The sequence below is a fragment of the Triticum urartu genome, chromosome 1A, assembly GCF_056163025.1.
Source record: "Triticum urartu cultivar PI428250 chromosome 1A, HENAU_Tu73, whole genome shotgun sequence".
NCBI lineage: Eukaryota > Viridiplantae > Streptophyta > Magnoliopsida > Poales > Poaceae > Triticum > Triticum urartu.
The window spans coordinates 121,576,007-121,591,345 of record NC_141873.1 but is presented as its reverse complement, the minus strand read 5'-3'; the positions used below and the strand labels follow the sequence as shown (position 1 = coordinate 121,591,345).

The following is a 15,339-nucleotide window of genomic DNA, read 5'->3' as shown; positions in this document are numbered from 1 at the left end:
TTAGTTATGAAATAAGGCATTTTAGCATGGAAATTAAGAAAAATTAAAAAAACAACAAGTTTAAACATTTTAAACATGCATGGAAGTGGAAAATTATTCATCTACACAAAATTCTAAGCATTTTACATATATAACTTATTTTAATATGATGCACGGTTGGTGAGTTATAATATGCATGATGTTTGAGGGCTTTTCTGCAATTCTGTGTTTAACTGGATAAATAGATAAATCACTCCTCGGGAAAAAAACATGAGTCGGGCCGAAACTGAACAGGAAGCCCAACAGAGAGGGGGGCTGGGGTGTTGCTCACCATGGGTCGAGGCCCACAATAGAGAGGAGAGGGGTGCGCTGGGCCTCGCTGCAGGAAGCGACCCACATGGGCACGAGGAGGCCGGCCCGGTCTCGCTGAATCGAGACGAGCAGGGCAGCAGTTCGAGCTCCTCTATTTGATGCAGAACGCGCGGAGGCCGGTGGCGGGGCATGGAGGTCGACGACGACGGGGAACGCGGTGGCGCAGCAGATCCAGGAAGGCGAGAGGCGGAGGGCCGCGGGTGCTGGGACTTGGCGAAGGAGAAGACCACGGCAGCGGCGGCTAATGACGCGACAAAAGGGCGATGCAGGGGAGTCAACGTGGTGCTGGACATGGCCCGAAGCAGAGGAGGCAAGTAGGGTGGCGGTGGCTGGGAGCAGAGCTCCGGCGAGTGGGCGAAGGGCCAGCGAGGTCCTGGCCATTCGGATCTGGCTGGAAACGGGCTTGGACGGCACCGGGCTTGAGGAGCTCAGCGTCCTTGGCGGCATCCATGGCCAGGCGGCGTTGTTCGGTTCCTGTGCAAAGAAACGAGGGAGACTAAGGCAGGGAGCTAGAGAGCCAAGATAAAATGAACGAGAGGAGAGGGAGAAGAAGCATGGGCAGCGGGGCACTCATCTCTGGCAGCGGCGGCGCTCCAAACGGCGGCGGTGATGCTCGTGGCTCCAGATCGATGCGAGGAAGGGGCGGCCTTGGGGGTGGTTGCGGGAGGGGGGGTGGTTGGATCGATGGATCGATGGAGGGATTGGGTGGATCGGGATGGATCCCGAGGAAGGAGAGGAGTGGATGACTGGCGGCGGCGCGATGGGACAACGGGCTAGATTTTAGGGTTGCTGCCTAGGGAATTGGTCTATATATAGCACTCGATTTTTGTTAGGGGCTATTTCTTCCCTCCGATCGAAATCGTACGGTCGGGAAAAATAGGCTAGGTGTGACGCCCCCGATTTAATCGTACACTAATCATACACGCAAATGTGTACGATCAAGATCAGGGACTCACGGGAAGATATCACAACACAACTCTACAAATAAAATAAGTCATACAAGCATCATATTACAAGCCAGGGGCCTCGAGGGCTTGAATACAAGAGCTCGATCATAGACGAGTCAGCGGAAGCAACAATATCTGAGTACAGACATAAGTTAAACAAGTTTGCCTTAAGAAGGCTACCACAAACTGGGATATAGATCGAAAGAGGCGCAGGCCTCCTGCCTGGGATCCTCCTAAACTACTCCTGGTCGTCGTCAGCGGGCAGCACGTAGTAGTAGGCACATCCGGTGTAGTAGGTGTCGTCGTCGAAGGTGGCGTCTGGCTCCTGGGCTCCAACATCTGGTTGCGACAACCAGGTAGAAGGGATAGGGGGAAAAGAGGGAGAAAGCAACCGTGAGTACTCATCCAAAGTACTCGCAAGCAAGGAGCTATACTACATATGTATGCATTGGTATCAACTGGAATAAGGCTATTATATGTGGACTGAACTGCAGAAAGCCGGGATAAGGGGGGATACCTAGTCCTTTCGAAGACTACGCTTCTGGCAGCCTCCGTCTTGCAGCATGTAGAAGAGAGTAGACTGAAGTCCTCCAAGTATCATCACATAGCATAATCCTAACCGATGATCCTCCCCTCGTCGTCCTGTGATAGAGCGATCACCGGTTGTATCTGGCACTTGGAAGGGTGTGTTTTATTAAGTATCCGGTTCTAGTTGTCATAAGGTCAAGGTACAACTCCAAGTCGTCCTGTTACCGAAGATCATGGCTATTTGAATAGATTAACTTCCCTGCAGGGGTGCACCACATATCCCAACACGCTCGATCCCATTTGGCCGGACACACTTTCCTGGGTCATGCCCGGCGTCGGAAGATCAACACGTCGCAGCCCTACCTAGGCACAACAGAGAGGTCAGCACGCTGGTCTAAATCCTATGGCGCAGGGGTCTGGGCCCATCGCCCATTGCACACCTGCATGTTGCGTACGCGGCCGGAAGCAGAACTAGCCCCCTTAATACAAGAGCAGGCTTACGGTCCAATTCGGCGCGCGCCACTCAGTCGCTGACGTCACGAAGGCTTCGGCTGATACCACGATGTCGAGTGCCCATAACTATCCCCGCGTAGATGGTTAGTGCGTATAGGCCAGTAGCCAGACTCAGATCAAATACCAAGATCTTGTTAAACATGTTAAGTATCCACGAACACCGACCAGGGCCAGGCCCACCTCTCTCCTAGGTGGTCTCAACCCGCCCTATCGCTCCGCCACAAAGTAACAGTCGGGGGCCGTCGGGAACCCAGGCCCACCTCTACCGGGATGGAGCCACCTGCCCCTTCAGCCCCCAACTCCGAACAGTACCACAGGTAATGTAACTGTGTAAAGTATATAGTATATGCCCGTGATCACCTCCCGAAGTGATCACGGCCCAGTAGTATAGCATGGCTGACAGACAAGAGTGTAGGGCCACTGATGGAACACTAGCATCCTATACTAAGCAGTAGGATAGCAGGTAATGGTAACAACAGTAGTAGCAAGGACAGGCTATGCAACAGGATAGGATTAATGGAAAGCAGTAACATGCTACACTACTCTAATGCAAGCAATAGAGAGAAGAGTAGGCGATATCTGGTGATCAAAGGGGGGGCTTGCCTGGTTGCTCTGGCAAGAGAGAGGGGTCGACAACTCCGTAGTCGTACTGGGTAGCAGCGGCGTCGGTCTCGGTGTCAAGCGAGAGAAGAGGGGGAAGAAACAATAAATATTTGAGCAAACAGATGCATAATGATGAATGACATGACACGTATCGGTGCTAGAGGTGCCCTAAAGCGGTATGAGGTGATACCGGTGAAGGGGGGAAACATCCGGGAAAGTATCCCCGGTGTTTCGCGTTTTCGGGCAGAGGAGCCGGAGGGGGGGGGGAGTTGCGAGTTTGATATGTTAGGGGTGCGTGGCGGACGAACGGACTGCGCATCCGGATTCGTCTCGTCGTTCTGAGCAACTTTCATGTAGAAAGTATTTTCATCCGAGTTATGGATTAAAAGATATGATTTTCTAAAGATTTTATTAATTTCTGGAATTTAATTAATTAATTAATTAATTCGAAAATAAATTAATGACATCAGCATGATGTCATGCTGACATCAGCAGTCAACAGAGTTGACTTGGTCAACCTGATCAGTGGGTCCCACTGGTCAGTGACACATTTTAATTAAACAGTTTAATTAATCTAATCAAAATTAATTAGTGGGTGGGCCCCACTGTCATACTAATTAATTAGCTAATTAACAGTAGTTAATTAGGTTAACTAATCATTAGGTTAATTATTCTTATTTGGTTAATTTAATCAGAATTAATTAAGTTAATTAATTAATTAATTAATTAATTTCATTATTTATTTACTTATTTATTTAATTCTTTTCTTTTCATAAGAAAAACGTTCTGGGCATGGGGCCCATCTGTCATAGGCCACAGGGGCCTTGGTGGGCGCCGGACGCTAGCAGGCGAAGGGCGCGGCCCGAACGGGCACATGCCCAGGGGCGGCCGGACGAACCAGACGGGCGCGGGCGGGGCGCTGCTCGCCAGGACGCGGGATGAGGCCGTGGCCATGGCGGGGGCTCGCCGGCCGGCCACGGCAGGCGGAGGCGGACACAGGGGGCAGCGCGGTGCGACGGCCAGGAGCAGAGCAGCAGCAAGGGGGTGCCCACGGCGCGGGAGCGAGGCGAGGAGGGCCGCGGGTGCACGCACAGGGCGCGGTCGGCGAGGACGGCCGGAGCGGGGAGGGCTGCGGGAGGCGCGGGGTCAGGGGGGCTGCGGTCGTGGAACGCGGGCTTGCAAGGTGGGGCGCGGCGGAGCAGCAGCTCGAGGAGCAGGGCGCGGTCGATGCGTGCGTGCAAGCACGGTGAGGCCGCGAGGCGGGCCGACCCGGGGCTATGCGGAGTGGCAACGACGAGGAACGAGCGGGGCGCGCGCGCAGCGCTGGCAGTCGGTGCCGCGCGAGGGAGAGGGGAGGGAGCGAGGCTCACAGCGGGTCGCAAGGCACGGGCAGCAGGCTCGGTGGAGGTCGGGGAGGGCCGTTGTGGAGGGGGACGGGGACGAGCGACAGAGTGGAGGAGGACGGCGAGGTGGCGGCGTCCTGGCGTGGGGGGGCGGCGAGCTCCGGGCGCGGGGCGGCGTCGAGCGGCGTCGTCCTCCTCTGGATCCCGATCCAGATCGGGAGAGAGGAAGGGGCATCGTGGGGAGAGTGGGGGTGGGGTAGGTTAGGGTTTCGGGGGATAGGGGCCATATAGGCCAGGGAGGTGTGGGGTGGGCCGGCCTTGTTGGGCCTGAGGCCAGCTGGGCCGGGGCCCAGCGGGGGTGGGGGGTTCTCTTTTTTTCGCTTTCCTATTATCTTTTGATTATTTTCTTTTTCTGTTTATTTACTTTACTTTACTGTTTTAAATCATTTTAGTTTATTTAGTGCATTTAATTATTTTAGCAAATGATGATTTCTTTACCAACATTTATTATGGATTATTTGACACATTAGGAACAATTTAGTTTTGACTTTTGAAAACTTTAATTGTTTTGACTTTAATTCAAATTTGAATTTGGTTTGGTTCCGAGCTAACACGAGATTATCAACAATAATCGAGGTGACGTGGCACCATTACCAGAGGGTTACTGTAGCTTGGTTACCCGTCGTCACAATTCTCCTCCACTACAAGAAATCTCGTCCCGAGATTTAGGAGGGAGTAAGGGGGAGGGATTGGGTTACGAAAAACCTAACGGATCTTCTCGGTCTTGGTTGCTCTTCTCGAACAGGTCGATCCATAGCGTCGATGTCTTCATTCCTATGCATCAATGCATCATGATGAAGTTGTCGTCCTTTCTTCGGGAACTCCATCGTACTTACAAAATGGTAAGAAGGGAAAACTCTATATGGATGGATTCTAACAAGATCGAGCAACAGACGGTTAACTCAGGGAATAAGCATAAGTATCTCTCGAATTGAAACTTAAGAAGATATCGAGAGCAAAGTAAGAAGGTACCATGAGAAGTTTCAAACGGATAGGCAATCGTTCGATGCCTAATCAGAAGGTGAAAGGGTTTCAGGGCAACGAGAATAGGTATTGTGCCACATACCAGAATAGATCACTAGACAGGTGGTCCGTGAATTACATACGAAGTCAAGCACGAGGAACAACCTTGGGAACAGGTGGTGTACAGGAGTGTCAGGTTTCGATCCTGTGAAACTGTGGGTTATGGGCCCACCATGTGGTTCTTTTTTTTAATAGGAGCAGTGAAATCTTGCACGGTCATGATAGCAAGGCATGTCAGGGAGTACCATGTCAGCTATGTTGGCAACAACGTTGGTACCAACGGCGAGGGACGAAGAGAACCATTTTCCTGCTCGTTGAAACGAGGCGGACCAATAGGCAAAGTTCTCGTCCTTCGGTGGTTACCAAAATGTCATCAACAATAGTAACACAGTCTTACTGACACAGTTGTACACCAAGGTGTTTACATAAGCAGAGAATATTACTGCTTAGATCATATAGATCACAAGGAAGGTTAAACAAATCAATGGAAGGAAAATGTGATCATCAGATCAAACAAAACAATGGAAAGGATAATGTGTTTGACACATATACCGGGGGTATATCCTTCCCAAGGACAAGCAGAGCATGATATCCATGACAGGATAGAAAGTAGGAAACCATTTAGGTAAGTGGGGAGGAATCTCATGATATTACCCATACAACGGTGTTTGGATAATTGATAAGGAAAAATTTAGCATTGTGCTTTAAATGTTTTTATTGAAGATCAAAGTACCACAGACATGCTTCAAGATAGCATTGACAAGGTCTTCAAGCAAAGGTCAGACTTTGGATACAGGAAGGATCCATTAGGAACAACTTGTAGAATAAGTCTTACAATTACCTCATGGAAGAATGGATAACCTTGCTAATAAGGAAGCTATAACAGTAGGTCCTTCGGCCAGGTGCGTTGGGCATGACATCACCTTACCGAGTCATAAAAGACCAGTGTTATAACTCTTGGAAAATTTTTCCAACCATCATATCTGACCAAGATTCAGATCTGATCGGTGTTAGGATACCTCAGACTCAGGATGCCTGAGAAGAAAAGGTGCAACACAATTTGACGACATGACATAGTAAGTTTATCGGGAAAAGAAGGAGTTCCAAAACAAGAGTTCATCACTAAACCAAGGAGAGGATGAGGAGGTGGCTGATGGACTCAGCGACAATTCCTCAAGATTTCCAAAAGGATGGATTTCCACAATTATGTGAACAAGGGGATAACATTTGTCAACTCAAATGATATAATGTTGTATGCTCTAGGAAAACATACACAATTAAACATTGGTTGAAAGGTGCACTCGAAATATGGGTTGGGTTGCACGACCAAAGTTAGAATGGTGATTCAATTATCGAAAGTCTTAGAATGATACCATCGCCCATTCACTTCAAAGCAATAGGGTTGCGTATAAGTTTCGAATTCACACGCCATAGCTCAACTGTCAGTATTCTGGTTAAGAACAACACGGGGACCAAGGAATGAACGGAGATGGCGAGAAGTATTATTATATCAAGAACCCTTAAGAGGTGGTGAAATTCTCTCCATATTCTTGACAAAAAGAGATGGTAATACTCCAAGGTAAAACAGAACCTGAGCTAGATAGCGAGGAGCTCAAGGTGTAACATAAATCATGGACAAGTTTGTGTTGAACGGAAGGAAATAAAGTGGTTGGTGATATCACAAACCATTGAGGGGCGAGGATGGTATTTCTCATCAAGAATTCGATATATATCTTGGAAGAGCTCAGGATTTTGATGATGACCACGACACATTTGTCGAGAGGTTTCATGAAGATATAATCAGTCGGCGAGGACATCAAGTCAAATGATGATGCAGAGAAAGGTTATGGGAACCAAGGGTACGCCACAAACTCGAAATCAAGTTTGTTGTCCAAGGCGATATGATATGATGAGGAAAGTCGACGTAAGCTTAACTCATCATTGAAAATTGTGCTTCGGAAAGAAGGACCAGATAGCACAATTAAAAAGTTGCACGATAATGGTATAGCCGATCAGGCTAGGAATAACTTGAAGGGCTATTAAATCATAAGCAACAAAAATTACTTAGATTTATTGAATCGTAGTGCGGAATCGATTCACTTAACGGTGTCCTCGAGTGTCTAATAACTCAGGGCCCGTGAAAAATTGGAACCAGTGAGAATGTAGCACTTGATGGAGAACTCATAAGAAGTTATGCAGTTCCATGATAATCTCGAGATACCAGGGGGGTAATACTTGATGACAGATCAAAGTAGAGGTTGGACTAGGGTAATGCTCTGCAGAAGACAAGTACTTAAACTTGCACGAGAAATGGTATTTAAAGGAGAACATGGTCGGAATCCACGATCATAAAGGATCGAACCACGGTTACAAGATGAACTTATAACAAGGGGGTAATTATTTTTACGAGCAGCTTCCATGATAAGTTATACAACGTGTCCCTGGGCATGAACGCAAGGTTCAAGGTCGACTCCCACTTCTTCAATGTATAACCTTCCATTCACTTTTCGCTTTGATAAAGGCATTAGTGTTGAAAGTTTTATCTGGTGAAATACCAGATGAGTATGACTCGTGAAAACTTTCGAGTTCACACATATTAAGGAAGGCATAGGTTCAACCCGTCAGGGTATCGTGGAAGCATATACCACAAGCTTCAATAGTAAATACCACAAGCTCGAAAGCAGAGCATGGTTGGTCAATCAGAGGATAGGATTTACCAATGGAGAAAGAACTTCCAAAGGGATTGAATATGAAGGACGCTATCGGATAAAATCCGACAAAGGATCCGGTGGTCCTCAAAGGATCTGATGTGAGCATCGGTACTCAACCAGAGGAAGAAACAATGCAAGGAGATCAGACTATAGAAACAACTGACTAATTCAAAGCTCAAATGCAAAAGAATTATGATTTCCGACCAAGGGATCAGAAGCAAACACTTTGATTAAGGATGGATAAGTTACGTATGCTTAGGGTACAATCGATGGCAATCCGATTGGTCGAGCACCAGCTCATGTTTAAAATGATGTCTGAGCCGGAAGGATAAATCCTGAGGATTGCAAGCATTCACAACCATATTGGATCAAAGACCCAAAATGACAATGACAAGGGATGCCAATAATGATTAGAGACTTATGGGATTAACCATAATGCAAGCAAGCAAGAATTTCAAGGGAAATAAGCTGCTAAGGATTTTCGGAAGATCGGATATTATTTCGAAGACCTTAGTGAAACACATAAACAACTGGGGATGAGAGGATACTCGGTAGGTGCGAGAATTTATCCATAGGGAGATTCAGGCGGCAAAGAACTGCAAGGCGGTAGGCACAAAGTATTCTCGGGACAATAGAGAGAATTTTGGGGTATCTTGCAATAACAAGATCAGCTAGGAATAAAAGTAAGGACGACTGGTGTATCTATTTATCCATAGGGATAATTCGGTGGTAGGGAATTGCAAAGGCGGCGGACACAAAGTCTCAAGAGAACATTGGAGAGTATCTTCGGAATCTTCTGGTGCAGCATGCGATCATCTGTGATAAGGGGTTCTCCGGGAGAAAGTAGTTACGAGAACCTAGAGTCAGGTTTAGTAAAATCATTTAACCCGAGTAGGAGAGAGTCAGAATCCCAGAGTAAGGATCGAGGAGTAAAAGATTCTAATACCACTCAGATGGCAACGTGGGCCCGTAAGGCACACATCCATGTTAGTAAAAGTTTTTGTAATGTCTAGACTCGACTTCGGCCAAGGAGTGTGGAAGGGGAATTCCTATGGGCAGTTGGCTCTGATACCAACTTGTGACGCCCCCGATTTAATTGTACACTAATCATACACGCAAATGTGTACGATCAAGATCAGGGACTCACGGGAAGATATCACAACACAACTCTACAAATAAAATAAGTCATACAAGCATCATATTACAAGCCAGGGGCCTCGAGGGCTCGAATACAAGAGCTCGATCATAGACGAGTCAGCGGAAGCAACAATATCTGAGTACAGACATAAGTTAAACAAGTTTGCCTTAAGAAGGCTAGCACAAACTGGGATACAGATCGAAAGAGGCGCAGGCCTCCTGCCTGGGATCCTCCTAAACTACTCCTGGTCGTCGTCAGCGGGCAGCACGTAGTAGTAGGCACATCCGGTGTAGTAGGTGTCGTCATCGAAGGTGGCGTCTGGCTCCTGGGCTCCAACATCTGGTTGCGACAACCAAGTAGAAGGGATAGGGGGAAAAGAGGGAGAAAGCAACCGTGAGTACTCATCCAAAGTACTCGCAAGCAAGGAGCTATACTACATATGTATGCATTGGTATCAACTGGAATAAGGCTATTATATGTGGACTGAACTGCAGAAAGCCGGGATAAGGGGGGATACCTAGTCCTTTCGAAGACTACGCTTCTGGCAGCCTCCGTCTTGCAGCATGTAGAAGAGAGTAGACTGAAGTCCTCCAAGTATCATCACATAGCATAATCCTAACCGATGATCCTCCCCTCGTCGCCCTGTGAGAGAGCGATCACCGGTTGTATCTGGCACTTGGAAGGGTGTGTTTTATTAAGTATCCGGTTCTAGTTGTCATAAGGTCAAGGTACAACTCCAAGTCGTCCTGTTACCGAAGATCACGGATATTCGAATAGATTAACTTCCCTGCAGGGGTGCACCACATATCCCAACACGCTCGATCCCATTTGGCCGGACACACTTTCATGGGTCATGCCCGGCCTCGAAAGATCAACACATCGCAGCCCTACCTAGGCACAACAGAGAGGTCAGCACGCCGGTCTAAATCCTATGGCGCAGGGGTCTAGGTCCATCGCCCATTGCACACCTGCACGTTGCGTACGTGGCCGGAAGCAGAACTAGCCCCCTTAATACAAGAGCAGGCTTACGGTCCAATCCGGCGCGCGCCACTCAGTCACTGACGTCACAAAGGCTTCGGCTGATACCACGACGTCAAGTGCCCATAACTGTCCCCGCGTAGATGGTTAGTGCGTATAGGCCAGTAGCTAGACTCAGATCAAATACCAAGATCTCGTTAAACGTGTTAAGTATCCGCGAACACCGACCAGGGCCAGGCCCACCTCTCTCCTAGGTGGTCTCAACCCGCCCTGTCGCTCCGCCACAAAGTAACAGTTGGGGGCCGTCGGGAACCCAGGCCCACCTCTACCGGGATGGAGCCACCTGCCCCTTCAGCCCCCAACTCCAAACAGTACCACAGGTAATGTAAATGTGTAAAGTATATAGTATATGCCCGTGATCACCTCCCGAAGTGATCACGGCCCAGTAGTATAGCATGACAGACGGACAAGAGTGTAGGGCCACTGATGGAACACTAGCATCCTATACTAAGCAGTAGGATAGCAGGTAATGGTAACAACAGTAGTAGCAAGGACAGGCTATGCAACAGGATAGGATTAACAGAAAGCAGTAACATGCTACACTACTCTAATGCAAGCAATAGAGAGAAGAGTAGGCGATATCTGGTGATCAAGGGGGGGGCTTGCCTGGTTGCTCTGGCAAGAGAGAGGGGTCGACAACTCCGTAGTCGTACTGGGTAGCAGCGGCGTCGGTCTCGGTGTCTAGCGAGAGAAGAGGGGGAAGAAACAATAAATATTTGAGCAAACAGATGCATAACGATGAATGACATGACACGTATCGGTGCTAGAGGTGCCCTAAAGCGGTATGAGGTGATACCGGTGAAGGGGGGAAACATCCGGGAAAGTATCCCCGGTGTTTCGCGTTTTCGGGCAGAGGAGCCGGAGGGGGGGAAGTTGCGAGTTTGATATGTTAGGGGTGCGTGGCGGACGAACAGATTGCGTATCCGGATTCGTCTCGTCGTTCTGAGCAACTTTCATTTAGAAAGTATTTTCATCCGAGTTACGGATTAAAAGATATGATTTCCTAAAGATTTTATTAATTTCTGGAATTTAATTAATTAATTAATTCTAAAATGAATTAATGACATCAGCATGATGTCATGCTGACATCAGCAGTCAACAGAGTTGACTTGGTCAACCTGATCAGTGGGTCCCACTGGTCAGTGACACATTTTAATTAAACAGTTTAATTAATCTAATCAAAATTAATTAGTGGGTGGGCCCCACTATCATACTAATTAATTAGCTAATTAATAGTAGTTAATTAGGTTAACTAATCATTAGGTTAATTAATCTTATTTGGTTAATTTAATCAGAATTAATTAAGTTAATTAATTAATTAATTAATTTCATTATTTATTTACTTATTTATTTAATTCTTTTCTTTTCATAAGAAAAACGTTCTGGGCATGGGGCCCATCTGTCATAGGCCACAGGGGCCTTGGTGGGCGCCGGACGCTAGCAGGCGACGGGCGCGGCCTGAATGGCCACACACCCAGGGGCGGCCGGACGAACCCGACGGGCGCGGGCGGGGCGCTGCTCGCCAGGACGCGGGATGAGGCCGTGGCCATGGCGGGGGCTCGCCGGCCGGCCACGGCAGGCGAAGGCGGACACAGGGGGCAGCGCGGTGCGACGGCCAGGAGCAGAGCAGCAGCAAGGGGGTGGCCACGGCGCGGGAGCGAGGCGAAGAGGGCCGCGGGTGCACGCACAGGGCGCGGTCGACGAGGACGGCCGGAGCGGGGAGGGCTGCGGGAGGCGCGGGGTCAGGGGGGCTGTGGTCGCGGAACGCGGGCTTGCAAGGTGGGGCGTGGCGGAGCAGCAGCTCGAGGAGCAGGGCGCGGTCGATGCGTGCGTGCAAGCACGGTGGGGCCGCGAGGCGGGCCGACATGGGGCTATGCGGAGCGGCAACGACGAGGAACGAGCGGGGCGCGCGCAGCGCTGGCAGTCGGTGCCGTGCGAGGGAGAGGGGAGGGAGCGAGGCTCACAGCGGGTCGCAAGGCACGGGCAGCAGGCTCGGTGGAGGTCGGGGAGGGCCGTTGTGGAGGGGGACGGGGACGAGCGACGGAGTGGAGGAGGACGGCGAGGTGGCGGCGTCCTGGCGTGGGGGGCGGCGAGCTCCGGGCGCGGGGCGGCGTCGAGCGGCGTCGCCTCCTCTGGATCCCGATCCATATCGGGAGAGAGGAGGGGGGCGTCGTGGGGAGAGTGGGGGTGGGGTAGGTTAGGGTTTCGGGGGATAGGGGCCATATAGGCCAGGGAGGTGCGGGGTGGGCCAGCCTTGTTGGGCCTGAGGCCAGCTGGGCCGGGGCCCAGCGGGGGTGGGGGGTTCTCTTTTTTTCGCTTTCCTATTATCTTTTGATTATTTTCTTTTTCTGTTTATTTACTTTACTTTACTGTTTTAAATCATTTTAGTTTATTTAGTGCATTTAATTATTTTAGCAAATGATGATTTCTTTACCAACATTTATTATGGATTATTTGACACATTAGGAACAATTTAGTTTTGACTTTTGAAAAATTTAATTGTTTTGACTTTAATTCAAATTTGAATTTGGTTTGGTTCCGAGCTAACACGAGATTATCAACAATAATCGAGGTGACGTGGCACCATTACCAGAGGGTTACTGTAGCTTGGTTACCCGGGCGTCACACTAAGGAGCAATAAATAAAACGAAGATGTTTTATAGATGTTTGGGGATGATCCGGAAACAACGGTGACGACTGCCCGGGTCGGGTTCGGGGAAGTTTCGGACGCGCACGTGAGGGGTCGGTGCACTGTGCAAAGAGGGGTTTTCGGACCGTGCGATCGCATCGGGCGGCTCCGGACGCGAAGAGGGGTAGGTAGATGGACTAGGTGGGATGTGGCAAGGCTGAGAGGAGAGAAGAGAGAGAGAGGGCCCGGCAGCAGTTTCCGAAGACCGAAAACGTCCGATGTAAAGACCGGCTATAATGCCGCTATAGTTATCCGTTGGGGCGTCAAACGGACTCCGAATGCGATGAAACTTGGCAGGCGGCCTACCTACACTATAATAAGACCACACGCCAACTTTCAACCCATTCCGAGAACATTTTCTGGCCACTTATAAAATAATATTGCGGACGTGCCGCGGGCGCGTGCAAGTGTGTCTGGGCTCAGAACGGACAACGGAAGGAACTGGGAGACCCGGACGAATGCAAGTTTCGAAAACATGATGATGCAATGCGGATGATGACATGGAAAGATGCAACACACAAGCGAAAGGCAAGGCAACAACAGTGAATACCTGGAAGACACCTGGTGCAACGGTCTCGGGGCGTCACAACACTCCACCACTACAAGAGGATCTCGACCCAAGATCTAGGATGGCACCGGAGAGAAACGGACAAGGAAGAGAAAAGGTAAAACTAAGTTGCTTCTTTGACAAACGAGTGAAACCAAAGAACCTTGCGAGGTTGAACAAATTGAAAGAAAGAATGCAACGAAGAAGAACAAAGTTGCAAACACTCCGTTAGAAAAGAGGAACAAGGAACATTACTAGAACCTTGTAGGTTGAAAGACATAAGAAAAGGGGTGCAATGGACAAGAAGTACATGAAACCACTCTGGTAGAAACGAGATGTACAAGGAACGATAAAGATCAATTACGACAACACTCCGGTTAGAAATGGAAGGCATAGAATATGAACTTGGCAAAATGAAAGCACTTGGATGAGACTCCGGTTACAAGAGGAATGATAGACACCACACTCCGGTTAAAACAAGATAGAAAAAAATAAGAATGATATAATTTGGATAGCACTCCGACTGAAAATGGAAGGAATAGAACAAGATTTTGACAAGATGAGAGGAAACTAGATGACATCAACAACATACTGCCTCCGGAACTATTGAAATAATGGCACAAGGGGTAAGAACGATTTCAAACAGCACTCCGGTTGAGAAGGGATGGAAAACTTGATAAGATGAGAGGACTTAACTGAAAGACACGACACTCCGGTTAAATGGATAAGCAAAGGAAAGAACACGATCCTCACAATTCGAGATGACGAGTGAAAAGAGCAACAACACAAAGCCTCTGAGAGAAAGAATAGAAGATCGATCATTAGAATAAGAATGGAGAAGAAAAGCCAGCTTCTGCCACAAATAAGCTTGGAGAGCACCCTTCGGAGAAGGTTATAACGGAGTTGTTGGAGAACCAACTACGAAATGAATAAGTTTGTAGTGGGATTATGGAAAGCATCTCAAAATTAGGAGGTGACAACCGGCCACTACCGAAGACAATAGATTGGATTGATATCAACAAGGAGACGAGAAACTTATTTCACCAGGAGGATAAATGAAGAACTTGGATCGTTTATAACCACCATAAATGGCAACAATCCTTAGGAGAAGCTTTAGGTCAAATTTATACCAAGATAACTCCATGGAAGAAAGTGATGGTTTTAAATACCTCATTCTTGTGAATGAAGAATGATATATTACCACCTCAAAAGATAAGGGAGAACAATTGCACTTCGGATCGCAAGATGAAGAATGCTTGAGCTCCTCTGAAAAGAATCTTGATAAGCACTTCGAGAAGGAATTAAAACCTTGATGAACCATCATGTAGAGCCTCCATGAAGAACTCCGGTAACAAAAGGATGATAAAAGAAAGAGAAGTTGAAAACACATGGTGAAACCTTGCGATGATTTAGAAGGAGCTTCGCGACGAGATAATGCGGAAAAGCTTGGAACTCCGGAAAAGAAAGATGAAACAAATGAAATCAAGAATTTTGATGAACCTCCGGGATAAGAAATTAATCACTTGGATGGAACAAGAATAAGAATTACATTATGCTTATTTGACATAATACTTATTCTCATAGAAAAGGATTAAGATAGATATAGCGCAAACTTGAGAAAATACTTCAACGGTAACCACGAATGAATTGATATGATAACCAAGAGAAACGGAATCTTGAATGAACCACCATAAGAATTGGAAATGAACGAAGTAAAGGGATGAATCACCGGTAAGAATTAGCAAATGAACAAAAATACATGAGAGAGTTTAGATACAAGAGAACGAAGAGATCAAGAACTGATTGGAGAATACTTGAGCGAAGCACCGGTCAGATTTGGAGAACGAG

The 15,339-nt window shown here is 48.1% G+C and overlaps 1 long non-coding RNA gene across 2 annotated transcripts; it reads right to left on the bottom strand.

The window, feature by feature from the left end:
* Positions 1-1,316: 1,316 nt before the first annotated feature.
* LOC147990326 (uncharacterized) lies at positions 1,317-4,528 on the bottom strand. 2 transcript variants are annotated; one of them, XR_015606826.1, is made up of 3 exons: positions 4,313-4,528; positions 1,816-1,967; positions 1,317-1,637 (listed from the first exon to the last, which is right to left on the bottom strand). It is a non-coding gene; the product is annotated as an uncharacterized LOC147990326 (long non-coding RNA). The 2 variants fall into 2 exon arrangements; XR_015606820.1 differs by lacking the exon at positions 4,313-4,528 and having other exon boundaries at positions 1,816-3,909.
* Positions 4,529-15,339: the final 10,811 nt, after the last annotated feature.